General features: G+C 37.5%; 1 pseudogene; it reads right to left on the bottom strand.

The window, feature by feature from the left end:
- Positions 1-247: 247 nt before the first annotated feature.
- On the bottom strand, positions 248-525 carry LOC122673744 (annotated as a pseudogene).
- Positions 526-13,879: the final 13,354 nt, after the last annotated feature.

Here is a 13,879-nt window from a genome sequence, read left to right as displayed (position 1 = left end):
GTCGAGAACTCATCTGTTCCTATACAAAGTAATTATATTACTGATCATATTATTTATGCTGTATATTTAATCCCTGTGGTTTATTTTTATAAAAACAAGCCCCCAGCATTTATTGTTATCTGGTAATAGCATAAGGATGAGCAAAACAATATGAACCTGTTTTAGAAATAACTGACAAAGTCTCTAACAAAAGACACTTAAAAAACCAACTGTTTTTTCAAATGATTTCTCACTTCATTGATCATTTCTAGTCAGATACACTTTGGAGCAGTATAATGTTATCTCCTTTTAGCATGATCTGACCCATTTATTTTCCTGACTTTGTTTTAGATTGACTCTCTTCTTCATCATCTAATACGAGGTTCATATACTCATCAAAACAAATGATAAAGCCCTCTATCCACCTATTCACTTGCTCATAAACCACACCTGAATCTGAGATCTATGTTCCAAGTATCTGAAGATGAGCTTGATGGGCTGCACCATCACTGTTTTCATGTTCAGGCCCTGACCCAAGTACACCATGGTGGAAGTTCACAAAGACCTGTGGCTTATTTATTTCATAACTGGGAGGTTTGAACCTCTTAATAACCTTTACCTATTTTGCCCAAACCACACCTTCATCACTTGTGCTAACCGTCCATTTATCCTCTGAATCTATGAATCCATTTTCATTGTTTTATTTTTTTGTTATAAGTGAGATCATATGGTATTTGTCTTTTTCTATTTATTTCACCTATCATAATTCCCTCTAGATCAATCAATGTCGTCAGAAATGGCAGCATTTAATATTTTGTAGTTTAGTAACATTCCATTGTAAATATGTATCACATCTTCTTAATAGCCTTCCAGGCTTGTCCTCCTTAACTTTCACCAATATTTCAACCACTTAAAATACTTGTCACTTCTTGAGATACATCCTTGACTTTGTAATGCTTTTCCATTTGTTTGGGACTCCTGTTCCATCTTCACCTGTCAACCCCTGCAATTCCCACAGAACTCAGCTTTCTTCTGTAACAGCACTAAACACTTAGTTACACACTCATCTATTTATGTCTCTACTCTCTTACTAGGTTGTGAGTATTTTAAGGGCAGACGTCATGCTTTATTCATCTATTTATCTTCAACTGCCCTTTGGGCTTGTCTTATAGTAGCCACTTGGTCTGTGTTTGTTGACTGAATGAAGACCCAAGTTTTTCTTAATAAATTTGTCAATGGGAAAGTCAGAAGGAAAGGACATGTAAAGACTGGTGAAATCAAGCTTGAAACATGGGTCCCTGAACTAGAATGTGGAAAAAAGGTTACTTTAGTGAGATAAGTATTGAAGTCCTGTGTTTTGTTTGAAAAATTTACTCCACAAATGCCAGTTTGAAAAGTGCCATGGTGTATTCATCCATGACAAAATGACCAAAGGGTGAAATTTTCATTTGTGATAATAATAAGCCAGAATATTGACAATTAGATTCTTCTACACATTCACCTACCTACCCATTTATTAGCTAACATAGGCACTAGGGACCCCTTGATGAATCGCAAACTTGGGTGTCATGGCAAAGGGGCTTGTGTAACTCTATGATGCTATGAGCCATGCTATGCAAGGCCACTCAGCACTTCAAGAATCACAATGAATAGTCCTGACAAAACTTAGCCCATTGGAGGACGAAATGGCAGACTGCTCCAGTTTTCTTGCATGGAGAACCTCATGAACAGTATGAAAAGGAAAAAAGATGTGACACCAGAAGATGAGTCCCCCAGGACTGAAAGGTGTCTGATATGCTAGCAGGGAAGTGAAAGTGAAAGTCGCTTAGTTGTGTCCAACTCTTTGCGGCCCCACGGACTGCACAGTCTGTGGAATTTTCCAGGCTGGAACTGGAGTGGGTAGCTGTTTTCTTCTCTAGAGGATCTTTCCAACCTGGGGATCAAACCCGGGTCTCCCACATTGCAGGTGGATTCTTTATCAGCTGGGTCACCAGGGAAGCCCAAGAATACTGGAGTGGGTAGCCTATCCCTTCTCCAGCAGATCTTTCCTACCTAAGAATTGAACCGGGGTCTTCTGCATTGCAGGTGAATTCTTTACCAGCTGAGCTACCAGGGAAGTCCATAAAGGGAAGAGTGAAGGGCAATTATGAATAGAATGAAGTGGCTGGGCCAAAGTGGGAATGATGTGTCTGGTGTGTCTGGTGGTAAAGTGAAGTCCAATGCTGTAAGAACAATATTGCATAAGAAGCTAGAATGTTTGGTCCATAAATTGAGGTAAATAGGGCATGATCAAGCAAGAGATGGCAAGATCGAACATGTACATCTTAGGAATCAGCGAACTAAAATGGACAGGTGAACTTAATGCAAAATAGGTGAATTTAATTCCAATGACCATGATATCTACTACTGTGGGTAAGAATCCTGTGGAAGAGATGGTGTAGCCCACACAGTCAACAAAATAGTCTGAAATGCATTAGCTGGGGACAATCTCAAAAACAGCAGAATGATTTCAGTTCATTTCCAGAACAAACCATTCAACATCACAGTAATCCAACATTATGCCCCAATCACTGGTGTTGAAGCAGCTGAAGTTGACAATTCTATGAAGACCTACACCACATTCTAGAACACACACACACATACAAATGTCCTTTGTATCAATAGCAGACTGGAATGAAAAAGTAGGAAGCCAAGAGGTACCCAGAATAACAGGCAAGTTTGGCCTTGGAGTGAAAAATCAAGCAGGGTAAAAGTTACCAGAGTTTTATCAAGAGAACACACTGGTCATAGAAAACATCCTTTTACAACAAACCAAGAGACATTGGCATCACCAGATGGCCAGTGCCAAAATTAGATTGATTATGTTCTTTGCAGCCAAAGATGGAAAAGTCCTATACACTAAAGTCACTAAAGTCACTATACACTAAAGTCCTATACACTAAGTCACTAAAAATAACATGTGGAACTAACTGTGGCTCAGATTATAAGCTCCTTATCAAACAATTCAGACTTAGTTGAAGACAATAGGGAAAACCACTAGGACATTCCAGTATACATAAATCAAATCCCATATGATTATGCAGTAGAAGTGGCAAAATATTTAAAGGCTTAGATCTGGTAGAGTGTCGGAAGTACTATGGACAGAAGTGCATAATACTGCACAGGCAGCGTTGACCAAACTAATCTGCAAGAAAAAGAAATGCAAAAAGGTAAAGCAGCTCTGTGAGGAGGCTTTACAAATAGCTGAGGAAGGAAGAGAGGTGAAAGGCAAGGGGGAAAGGAAAAGATAAAACCAAATGAATGCAGATTCTAGAGAAACAGCAAGGAGATAAGAAGGCCTTTTTAAATGAATAATGCAAAGATATAGAGGAAAAGAAGAGAATGGGTAAGATTGGAGATATCAAAGGAACATTTCCTTCAAGGATGGGCATGATAAAGCACAGAAACCATAAGGACCTACCAGAAGCAGAAGAGATTAAGAAGAGGTTGCAAGAATACAAATAAGAACTACACAATAAAGGTCTTAATGACCTGGGTAACCATGATGGTATGATCACTCACCTAGAGCCAGACATCCTGGAGTGTGAAGTCAGTTGGCCCATAGGAAGCGTTACTATGAACAAAGCTAGTGGAAGTGATGAAATTCCAGTTGAGGTAATTTAAATCCTAAAAGATGATGCTGTTAAAGTGCTGCACTCAATTCAGCTCAGTTGCTCAGTTGTGTCTGACTCTTTGCGACCCCATGAACTGAATTGTGCCAGGCCTCCCTGTCCATCATCAACTCCCGGAGTTAACAAAACTCATGTCCATTGAGTCGATGATGCCATCCAACCACCTCATCTTCTGTCACCCCCTTCTCCTCCTGCCCTTAATCTTTCCCAGCATCAGGGTCTTTTCAAATGAGTCAGCTCTTATCAGGTGGCCAAAGTATTGGAGTTTCAGCTTCAACATCAGTCCTTCCAATGAACACCCAGGACTGATCTCCTTTAGGATGGACTGGTTGGATCTCCTTGCAGTCCAAGGGGTTCTCAAGTGTCTTCTCCAACACCACAGTTCAAAAACACCAATTCTTCAGTGCTCAGCTTTCTTTATAGTCCAACTCTCACATCTATACATGACTACTGGAAAAAGCATAGCCTTAACTAGATGGACCTTTGTTGACAACAAGGTCTCTGCTTTTTTAATATGCTCTCTAGGTTGGTCATAACTTTCCTTCCAAGGAGTAAGCATATTTTAATTTCATGGCTGCAATCACCATCTGCAGTGATTTCGGAACACCCTCCCCCCCAAAAAATAAATCAGCCACTGTTTCTGCTGTTTCTCCATCTATTTGCAATAAAGTGATGGGACCAGATGCTGTGATCTTAGTTTCTGAATGTTGAGCTTTAAGCCAACTTTTTCATTCTTCATTTTCACTTTCATCAAGAGGCTCTTTAGTTCTTCTTCACTTTCTGCCATAAAGTTGGTGTCATCTGCATATCTGAGGTTATTGATATTTCTCCCGGCAATCTTAATTCCAGCTTGTGCTTCATCCAGCCGAGCATTTCTCATGATGTACTCGGTATATGAGTTAAAGAAGCAGGGTGACAATATAGAGCCTTGAGGTGTTCCTTTTCCTATTTGGAACCAGTCTGTTGTTTCATGTCCAGTACTAATTGTTGCTTCCTGACCTGCATGCAGATTTCTCAGGAGACAGGTAAGGTGGTCTGGTATTCCCATTTCTTTCAGAATTTTCCATAGTTTATTGTGATCTGCACAGTCAAAAGCTTTGGCATAGTCAAAAAAGCAGAAATAGATGTTTTTCTGGACCTCTCTTTCTTTTTTGATGGTCCAGCAGATATTGGCAATTTGATCTCTGGTTTCTCTGCCTTTTCTAAATCCAGCTTGAACATCTGGAAGTTCACAGTTCATGTATTGTTGAAGCCTGGCTTGGAGAATTTTGAGCATTACTTTACTAGCCTGTGAGATGAGTGCAACTGTGATATAGTTTGAGCATTCTTTGTCATTGCCTTTCTTTCGGTTTGGAATGAAAACTGAGCTTTTCCAGTCCTGTGGCCACTGCTGAGTTTTCCAAATTTGCTGGCATATTGAGAGTAGCACTTTCACAGCATCATTTTTAGGATTTGAAATAGTTCAACTGGAATTCCATCACCTCCACTAACTTTGTTAGTTGTGATGCTTCCTAAGGCTCACTTGAATTCACATTCCAGGATGTCTGGCTCTAGGTGTGTGATCATACCATCATGATTATCTGAGTCGTGAAGATCTATTTTGTACAGTTCTTCTGTGTATTCTCGTCACCTCAGCTTAATATCTTCAGCTTCTGTTAGGTCCATACCACTTCTGTCTTTTATTGAGCCCATCTTTGCATGAAATGTTCCCTTGGTATCTCTAATTTTCTTGAAGAGATCTCTATTCTTTACCATTCTACTTTTTTCCTCTATTTCTTTGCACTGATCACTGAGGCAGGCTTTCTCATCCCTTCTTGCTAATCTTTGGAACTCTGCATTCAAATGTGTATATCTTTCCTTTTCTCCTTTGTTTTTCACTTCTTTTCTTTTCACAACTATTCATAAGGCCTCAACAGCCATTTTGCTTTTTTGCATTTCTTTTTCTTGTGGATGGTCTTGATCCCTTTCTCCTGTACAATATCATGAACCTCTGTCCATAGTTCATCAGGCATTCTGTCTATCAGATCTAGTCCTTTAAATCTATTTCTCACTTCTACTGTATAATCATAAGGAATTTGATTTAGGTCATACCTGAATGGTCTAGTGGTTTTCCCCAATTTCTTCAATTTAAGTCTGAATTTGGCAATAAAGCGTTCATGATCTGAGCCACAGTCAGCTCCTGGTCTTGTTTTTGCTGACTGTGCAGAGCTTCTCCATCTTTGACTGCAAAGAATAAAATCAATCTGATTTCAGTGTTTGCCATCTGGTGATGTCCATGTGTAGAGTCTTCTCTTGTGTTGTTGGAAGAGGGTGTTAGCTATAGCCAGTGTGTTCTCTTGGCAGAACTCTATTAGCTTTTGTCCTGCTTCATTCTATACTTCAAGGCCAAATTTGCCTGTTACTCCAGGTGTTTCTTGACTTCCTACTTTTGCATTCCAGTCCCCTATAATGAAGAGGACATCTTTTTTGGGTGTTAGTTCTAAAAGGTCTTGTAAGTCTTCATAAAACCATTCAACTTCAGCTTCTTCAGCATTACTAGTTGGGGCATAGGCTTGGATTACCATGATATTGAATGGTTTGCCTTGGAAATGAACAGAGATCATTCTGTCATTTTTTGATATTGCGCCCAAGTACTGCATTTCAGACTTTTGTTGACTATGATGGCTACTCCATTTCTTCTAAGGGATTCCTGCCCACAGTAGTAAATATAATGGTCATCTGAGTTAAATTCACCCATTCCAGTCCATTTCAGTTTCCTGATTCCTAGAATGTCGACGTTCACGCTTGCCATCTCCTGTTGACTATCAATTTGCCTTGATTCATGGACCTAACATTCCAGGTTCCTATGCAATATTGCTCTTTACAGCATTGGACCTTGCTTCTATCACCAGTCACATCCACAACTGGTTGTTGTTTTTGCTTTGGCTCCATCCCTGCATTCTTTCTGGAGTTATATCTCCACTGATCTCCAGTAGCACATTGGTCACCTACCGATCTGGAGAGTTCACCTTTCAGTGTCCTATCTTTTTGCCTTTCCATGAGGTTCTCAAGGCAAGAATACTGAAGTGGTTTGCCGTTCCCTTCTCCAGTGGGCCACAATCTGTCAGACCTCTCCACCATGACCAGTTCATCTTGGATGGCCCCGCATGGCATGGCTTAGTTTCATTGAGTTAGACAAGGCTGTGGTCCATGTGATCAGATTGGCTAGTTTTCTGTGATTGTGTTTCAGTCTGTCTGCCCTCTGATGCCCTCTCTCAGTGCCTACCATCTTACTTGGGTTTCTCTTACCTTGGACTTGGGGCATATCCTCTTGGCTGCTGCTCCTGACCTTGGATGTGGGGCATCTCCTCTCCGCCCCTCCTGCACCACACAGCCCATTACACTCAATACATGTCAGCAAATTTGGAAACCTCAGTGGCATCCACAGGACTGGGAAAGTTAGCTTTCATTCCATTCCCCAAGAAGGGCAATGGCAAAACATGTTTAAACTACCATACGATTGTGCTCATTTCACATGCTAGGAAGGTGATGCTCAAAATCCTTCAAGCTAGGCTTCAGCTTCACGTGAACTGAGAATTTCCAGATGTTCAAGCAGAAGAATCAGATATCAAATTGCCAACATTTGCTGTATCTTGAAAAAAGCAAGGGAGTTCCATGAAACCATCTACTTGGTTTTGTTGACTATGTTAAATCCTTTGTGTGAATCACAGCAGACTTTGAAAAAATTTTTAAAGACATGGAAATGCCAAACCACTTTACCTGTCTTCTGAGACATCTGTGTGCAGGTCAAGAAGCAACAGTTAGAACTGGATATGGAACAACTGACTAGTTTCAAATTGGGAAAGGAGTAGGACAAGGCTGTATATTGTTACGCTGCTTATCTAATTTATATGCAGAGAACATCACATGAAATGCTTGGCTGAATAGATCACAAGCTGGAACTGAGATTGCTGGGAGAAACATCAACAAACTCAAGATATGCAGATGATACCACTCTAATGGCAGAAAGTGAAGAGAAACTAAAGAGTCCATTGATGAGGGTGAAAGAAGAGTAAAAAAGCTGACTTGAAACTCAACATTCAAAAGCTAAGATATTGGCATTTGGTCCCATCACTTCATGGCAAGTATCATGTGAAATGAGCACAACTGCCTATGCCAACTATAAGGGACTTACTTCTGAGCTAAGGATGCACACAGACTGAAACTGAGAGGATGGAAAAAAACGTTCCATATAAATCAAAACAAAAAGAAAGCTGGTGTAGCAATGCTTGTATAACACCAAAGAGATTTAAAGAAAAAAAAAAAAGATTGTAAAAAGAGACAAGGAAAGCCATTATACAACAATACAGAGATCAATCCAGGAAGAAGGCATACCAACTGCATACATATGCGCTTAACACAGCGGCACCTAGACACGTAAGACCAACGTTATGAAACATTAAGGGATGAACTGACAGTGATGCAACAATAGATGATAAAGACCTTAACACCCCACTTATATGAAGACAGATCATCCAGACAGACATCAACAAGGAAAAAGTAGTCTTAGATGACACATCTGCCCAGATAGGTCTAATGGATATATGTATAGAATAATATCACATACAAGAATAATAGAATTTATATTCCTTTCAAGTGTACATGAGACATTCTTCAGGACTGATAATATGCTAGGCAACAAAGCAAGTGTCAATAAATTCAAAAGGACTGAAATCACATCGAGCATCTTTTTTGACTACAATTATATGATCACTAGAAATGAACTAACAGAAAAGAAAAAAAAAAAACTGCAAAAAATACACAGGAAGTAGAGTCTAAATAACATACCACTAACAGTCAATGGGTAACTGAAGAGATGAGAGAAAATCAACAAATACCTGAAGACAAATGAAATACAATAATTGAAACTTGATGGGACACAGTAAAATCAGTTCTAGAGGGGATTCTTACAACAGTGCAAGCCTACCTCAGGAAACAAGATGAATTTTAAATAAACCATCTAACCTTGTGCCTATGGAACTAGAAAAAGAAGTACAGACAAAACCTACTATTAGTGGAAGAAAAAAATAATAAAAATCAGAGTAGGCATAAATAAAGTAGAGACTGAAAAATAATAGACAAGGTCAATACAAATAAGGCCTGGTTATTTGAAAAGATAAAACTTCAGGCAGGTTCATCAAGAAAAAAATGAGAGAGGTCCCAAGTAAATAAAATCAAATAAGAAATCTTATAATCATAAACAAAAATATAAAAGATCATAAAGTGTTACTACAAATATGTACCAATAAAATGGACAACCTAGAAAAATCAACAAATCCCTAGAAACATACAGTCTCTCAGGACTGGAGGAAGAAGAAATAAAAAATATTAATAGACTGATTACCAGTAATGAAATTGAATCAGAAATCAAAAACATCCCTAACAGACAGAAGTGTAGGAGAGATGGCTTTACAAGTCAGTTCTGCCAAACATTTAAAGAGGAGTTAACACCTACACTTCTCAAGCTATTTTAGAACTTTGAAGGAAAAAAACACTTATGAACTCATTTTATGAGGCCAATGTTACCATTAAGCTAGACAAAGACATCACACCACACACACACACACACACACACACACACTGTAAATAGAACGCCCAAAAGAAAATCAGACTCTCTGGCAGAAACTTTGCAGGCCAAAAGAAATGTCATGATATTCAAAGTGAAAAAGGGGCGGGGGGGAGGGGGAAGGGATATCCAGTAAGGCTATCATTCAAATTTGAAAGAAAGATTACATTTTATAGACAATCAGAATCTTAAAAATTTCAGCATCACCGAACTGGCTTTACAAGAAATGCTAATGAAACTTCTGAAAGGGCTACAACTAGGGGAAAAAGAGACTCTGTGTCTGTATCTACATGTATAAATACGTTCCCTGCTGGCTCAGCTGGTAAAGAATCTGCCTGTAATGCAAGAGACCCAGGTTTGATCCCTCGGTCAGGATGATCTCCTGGAGAAGGGAATGGCAACCCACTCCAGTATGCTAATTTTTTTTAATTTATTTATTTCTTAATTGAAGGATAACTGCTTTACAGAATTTTGTTGTTTTCTGTCAAACCTTACATTCCAGTGTTCTTGCCTGGAGAATTCCATGGACAGAGGAACCTGACAGGCTACAGTCTATGGGCTCTCAAAGAGTTGGACATGACTGGGAACTAACATTTTCTTTATATATATATATATATATACACACACACACACACATCAGTGGTGTATGAAGATGCAAAACTTCTCAACACAATATTAAGAAACTGAATTCAACAATACATTACAAGGAAGATGCGAGAATGGTTCATTATCTACAAATCAACAAATATGATCTATCATATTAGCAAATTGAAGAATAAAAATTACCTGATGAGATCACCTCAGTAGATGCAGAAAAAGCTAGCAGCAAAATTCAACCCTCATTGATAATAAAAACTCTCCACAGACTGAGTATAAACATACCTCAATATAATAAAAGCCATGTATAACCAACAAACATCCAAAATTATTCTCAGTGTTGAAAAGCAGAAAGCATTTGCTCTTAAGATCAGGTGCAAAACAAGGATACCCATTCTCACCACTTTTAGTCAACACAGTATTGTTTTCTTTTTGTGTAGTTTTGTTGCTGTGTTCTCTTCTTTTGCTCTCTTCTCTTGTAATTGGATAATTATTTTTAGTGTTATGTTTGCATTTTCTCTCTCTATTTCTGTGGGTATATCTATTATAGATTTTTGTTTGTGGATACTGTGACAGTTATACCTATATATAGGGAGGTATATATATATATATATATATATATATATACCTATATAGAGAGAGGTATATATACCTCCCTATATATATATATACACATATGTATAATTATTTTAAATTAACAATCTCAAGTTTAAACACATTATAACCACCATGCACTTTTACTTCCCTTCCTATGATTCAAGCTTCTGAAGTCATATTTTACATCTTTCTTCTTTGTGTGTCCCTTAACTACTTACTGTAGATGTAGATGATTTTCCTACTTTTGTCTTTAACATTTCTACTAGCTCCATAAATGATTGATCTACCACCTTTGTTATATGCCTTTATCAGTGAAAATTTGTCTTTCATTCTTTTTTCCCTAGTTGTAAACCTTTCAGTAGTTCTATTAACATTTCTTGTCAAGCCAATTTAGTGGTGCTGAAAGCTGAACTTTTTTAAGATTTTGATTGTCTGTAAAGCTTTATCTTCCTTTCAAATCTGAATGATAGCCTTACTAGGTAGGATGATTTCTGCCTCCCCACCCCACCCTCACTTTTCACTTTGAATATCATGACACTCCTTCTGGTCTGCAAAGTTTCTGCCAAAGAGTCTGATTTTCTTCTGGGAGTTCTATTTTATATAAGAACTTTTTTTTTTTTTTTTCCTCAGTCTTGCAGATTTTAAGACTCTCTATCTTTGTTGCCATCTTAATTGTGGTATGTCTTGATGTAGACTTCTTTTGGTCTATCTTGTTTGGTTCCCTCTGATTCCTGGACTTGGATGTCTATTTCCTTCCCTATGTTAGGAAAGTTTTCTCATTTCCTCCAATAAGTTATCTGCTCCTTTCTCTCTCTCTTCTCTTTCTAGGACCCCTATAATTGGCATATCAATATACCTGATATTGTCCCAGACATTTCTTAAATGATCCCCATTTTTAAATTTGCTTTTTTTTTTTCTGTTCTGCTTGATGATCTTCACTATTTTGTCTTCCAGATCCATTGATCAATGGATCATGGATCCATTCCTCTGTATCATCTAATCTATTTTTTGTATCATCTAATCTATTGCTGATTCCTTCTAGTGTAATTTTATTTCAGTTACAATATTTCTTAGCTCCATTTGGTTCTTCTATATATCATGATTTTTTGTTGAATTTCCCACTGTACTCATCCATTCTTCTCTCAATCATGTTTAGCAGCTTTGTGATCATTACTTTGACCTCTTTATCATCTGGATTGTTAATTATTCAGTTCACTTTCTAACTTAACTTCTTGGTCCTTTGTTTAGAACATATTTCTGTGTCTGTTCATCTTACTCAATTCTCTGTTGATTTCTATGTGTTAGGCAGATGGTCTATGTTTCCAGATATTGGAGAAACAGACTTATATGGGAGCAATCCCACAGGGCCCAACAGCAGGCTGCCCTCTGATCACCAAGGTGACTCCTGGGTGGCGGTCTGTGCCTTTCTGCGGTGACTGCTATGGACATGCAGATGGGGAGGGCTGCTGCTTCCTAACTGACTATGAGGCTGTAACTTTTGCCATGTGGGAGCCTGCTGGAGAGCAGGGTAGGTTTACTACACAATTGGTTGCATAACATGGAAGAATGTAGCTCTAGCGCAAACATGCTTGTGGATGGGATTGGATCCCTGGCACTGATAGGCTAGAGGGAGGATTCCGGCATGGAATTTGCCAGCACTGGTGTTAATTTCGTAAGATAAGCTCCAAAATTGTTACTGCCTGCCTCTTCCTGAGTGTATCCCAGATACCTCTTGTTTCTCCAGGAGGCTCACCAAGATCACCAGCTGGGTCCCACCTAGGCTCCTCTTGAATTACTGCCAATGGATGAGACTTAGAACATGAGAGTTTGCAAGTGCTGCTTAAGAATAGAGCCTCTGCTTCTTTTAACTTCCCAGCTCTCTGGAACACAAGCCCTGCTCACTTTCAGAGCCAGATATTTTGGGGGCTCTTCTTTCCAGTGTAAGACCCTTAGGCTGGGAACCCAATGTGGAGGTCTGTTCTCTTGCTCCTTGGGGTGAACATCTATAATTGTGATATTTCTCTTTCCGTGGATCTCTGACTAGGGAGTGTTGTTCCTTACCAAATATTTTCTCCCCAGGTTTACTTCACGTGTGGTTTCTTCTGTATGTCTTTGGTTATGGAAAATCTTATATATATGCGTGTGTGTGTATATATATACACACACATATATATATATACATGAAATCACCTACTATATATACTAAAGTTTGTAGATATTTATGCTTTTATCACTTCCAAATACACAGGTATCATCTGTGAAAAATACCTGCTTTGTTTATATTTTGGCAGTGTTTAACCTTCCTGTCTTACTAAATTGGCAAAAACATCCATAACAATGTTAAGTATAAGTGGTGGTAGTAGACATCTTCCATTATTCTTAAAGTCAAGAGGAAGATATTTATTATTTTGATATTTGATATGCTAGTAGCTCTATATGATTTTGTGTAAATGCTTTATAAAATGTAGGGAAGTTTCTTATATTCATAGCTATTGAGAGTTTGTTTTTAACTGTTAATTTCATTAAATGATTTTTTCTTGTATCTATTGATTTGAAAATAAATTTTTATCCTCTATTTAAAGTGGAAAATTATATTAATTCTGCTTTTTTATATTACATTAAATGCATTCCTGGGGTACAACTTTACAGGATAATATTTTACTTTACAAATATTTATTGATTCAATGGGCTATTTTTCCAGATATTTTTAGATGTAAGTTTATAAGTGATAGTCCCCTAAACTATTCCTTTCTCTTGATGTCCTTTTCATGTTTCAAAATTAATTTGGCCTCATAAATAAGTGTGGAAATATTTCCTCTTTATTTTTATTCTCTAGAAGAATTTGTGAGAGATTATTATTATGTTTTTCTTAAATGTTAGGAAGAGTTCACTGAAGAAGCCATAAACCTATACTTTACTGGTTTTTCATTACTGACTCAATTTCTTTAAAGAATACTCAAATTTTCTAATTCATCACATGTCATTTTGGGTAAGTTTTGTCTTTCAAGACAATTTTATCTAAAATTTTATCAATCAATTTTACCTAATTTTATCTAGGTCAATTTTATCTAAAATCAATTTTATCTAAGATCAATTTTATCTAAAATTGCCATAAAGTTATTCACTGTATCATATTATCATCTTTTTAGCATGTTTAGTATTTACAGTGATTGTACTTAGTGTTCTCTTATTTCCTTCAGTATTGCTATGGGCTTCTCAATTTTATTCACTTTGTCAATGAATCAAGCTATTATATTTTTAGCTTACTTTCTACAGTATGTCTCCTTTCTAATTTTTATGTCTTTTTAAAACCTATTTTGATATTGAGTTCTTATTTCTTTCTTATGTTCTTGGAGTTATCCATGTTCTTACTGTTTCTTTATTAACTTTTTAAGGTGAGATCTAAATCATTATTTATATTCATTTTTGA

Source organism: Cervus elaphus, chromosome 18 (genome assembly GCF_910594005.1).
Source record: "Cervus elaphus chromosome 18, mCerEla1.1, whole genome shotgun sequence".
NCBI classification, from domain to species: domain Eukaryota; kingdom Metazoa; phylum Chordata; class Mammalia; order Artiodactyla; family Cervidae; genus Cervus; species Cervus elaphus.
Note: the sequence above shows the minus strand (reverse complement) of the source record. Positions and strands in the feature narration are given on the sequence as shown.